General features: G+C 41.7%; 1 non-coding gene across 1 annotated transcript; it reads left to right on the top strand.

Annotated features, from left to right (window-relative positions):
• The first annotated feature begins 879 nt into the window (after nt 1-879).
• On the top strand, nt 880-961 carry trnal-aag (transfer RNA leucine (anticodon AAG)). Its single transcript has one exon. It is a non-coding gene; the product is annotated as a tRNA-Leu (tRNA).
• The last annotated feature ends 1,478 nt before the right edge of the window (nt 962-2,439 follow it).

Below are 2,439 nucleotides of genomic sequence, written 5' to 3'. Positions count from 1 at the left end.
CTGAAAACACATGTCACATGACCGTTCACGCACACTGGGCATGTGCGTGCCGGTGTAAACAGGAAGCAGATTGTCTACTCTGCGGTTGGTTGCTTAGTTGCAGAAAATACTACAGAGGAAGAACAGCAATGGTGAAAAGTACGAGCAGAGGTTTCTTTGGACCGACGACGAGGTGGAGCTGATACTGAGAGAAACACATGAGGATAAGGAGGTCAAGACGGTGAAAAACACAGAGGGTCAAACAAAAGAGTCACGTGATAGAGGCGTGACGAATCAGGGAAGGACACGTCGGGCCTGATAAGACCCAATCAGGAAGCGAACGTGGGCGTCTGCGTCATCGTTTTCAAAAGTCTCAGTTTTAGAGGTCAGAAGACAGCAGAGCAGTGCGGACGCTAGGCGTAAACGTGGCAAAAGTTTTGCATTTTAAAACAAAACCGTATTAGTGTGAGATGTGGCCTAAAAGACATGCAACTTCTGAACAGATTCACATAACACCATCACACTCTGTGGCCAATCAACAGACAGAAGAAGAAGCGAACCCTCCATTATTGGTCCAACATGGAGGCACTGGAGAGCTCATTTCCTGTTTAGACAAAACCAAACCTGCTGATCTCTCCAGACCTTGGTCCAGTGGTAGAAGATCAGCTCTGATGGAAACTGAACAGACAGAGAGCTGATTGGTCAGGTGGTGTTGAGATCATCAGATCAAATGATTAAAGTGTGTAGAATGTGAACAGGCAGATCTCATGTCCCATTCAGGTCCAGTCGGGAAAATGTGAAACCAGTTGGTGATGTGGCATGGAAGAAATTATTAACTTTTGGTGGAAATCTGACATGTGGAACTGGAATATGTTGACAGCTGCAGAGTGTGCAGAACAGGGTAGTGTGGCCGAGTGGTCTAAGGCGCTGGATTAAGGCTCCAGTCTCTTCGGAGGCGTGGGTTCGAATCCCACCGCTGCCAGGAAGCTTTTCTCCTGACTAGACCCTTGCTTGTGTTGTATTAAAATCTCATCTCATCTCGCTTTGGATAAAAGCGTCTGCCAAATTGTTGGAGGAGGAAGGAGCTCTACTGAGGGACAGAGAGTTCATGTATAGTTAGCTCATAAGGGAGCGTATATATGTTCCCAAGGTCCTAAGTTCCCAGGGTCCTAAGTTCCCAAGGTCCTAAGTTCCCAAGGTCCTATGTTCCCAAGGTCCTATGTTCCCAGGGTCCTATGTTCACAAGGTCCTAAGTTCCCAAGGTCCTAAGTTCCCAAGGTCCTACGTTCCCAGGGTCCTATGTTCCCCAGTTCAATATTCTGTTAACACACATTAACCCTCCTATTGTGTTCGGGTCAAACTTGACCCGTTTCAAGTTAAAATATTTCATAAATATTATCCAGTTTTGTTTTGTTTTTTAAATTGGAACAAAATCAAAAAGAAAAACTTCAAAACAGCTATATAAACACAACAAAACCAATGGTTGGATATTATGAAGGTCTCTAACCCCAACCCTAGAACTGGGGAACATAGGACCTTGGGAACATAGGAATGACTCCAGTTCATAATAGTTGTACATGACTTTATAACTCCACCATCACTGCATTTGCAATTCTTATCAATTATTGTTCCATTCTGCCAGAATTGAATGTGAACCGATCGCTGTGTGTACTTTCCTCCCACTCTCCTTTAAGTTTTCACAGTGAATTTAACAAGCAGACAAAGTGGAGTTTCATTCCAAAATGAGATTTCAATCATTTGAAAAAAAAAAAACTGACAAGCACTGAGAAAATAATTTGCATGAAAGCAAATCAAATTACGGGTTATTATTAACGTTGTGAGTCATCTTGGGACCAAACACTCTGTTCTTCTGGATTTAATTATCTACAGATTTGCAATTGTGACTGGTGAATTTCAGCTAGGATTTTGTTTTTCCAAAAGAGATATGCAGCGTTTTGGCATAAAGCTCCTGAAATGAACTTTGAATGTAGTTGTGTTTGGTTCAGAGTTCACAGACCTCCACCATGTTCTGACCTGGTTAACAGACGCAGAACTGCCACAGGGCATCGAACAGAAAAGAAAAATGAGAAAACGAATCTTAATTTTTTTCCAGCTGAAACAGGAGAGCATGTTAAATCATTACTGTTCTGCGCTCCTCAAGTAAATTACTCCCTTTAAACCTGTACGGCTAAACGATTATGACTAAAATTATAATCTCAATTATTTTGCTACACAGTTAGTTTTTATGATTTTGTGATCAAAACTACCTTACATATCCCAGCAGGCGGGTAACAAGAGCTAGTTTTTAAGATAATTTAAGAGTGATAGAGGTCTACAGCTCCCACATTGTGTCTTTGGGTCTTTATTTGGCTTAGGTAACAGTGATAATATTGACAAATTGGTATTTTTTTTGAAGGAATCCCCTTTCAGTTGAGAATATGATCATATCTGACAGTGATT

The sequence above is a fragment of the Centroberyx affinis genome, unplaced genomic scaffold, assembly GCF_046629955.1.
Source record: "Centroberyx affinis isolate AG114_WGS23_722 - 3 ecotype Tasmania unplaced genomic scaffold, CSIRO-AGI_Caff_v1 ptg005888l_1, whole genome shotgun sequence".
NCBI lineage: Eukaryota > Metazoa > Chordata > Actinopteri > Beryciformes > Berycidae > Centroberyx > Centroberyx affinis.
This window is presented reverse-complemented; position numbering and strand designations above follow the sequence as displayed.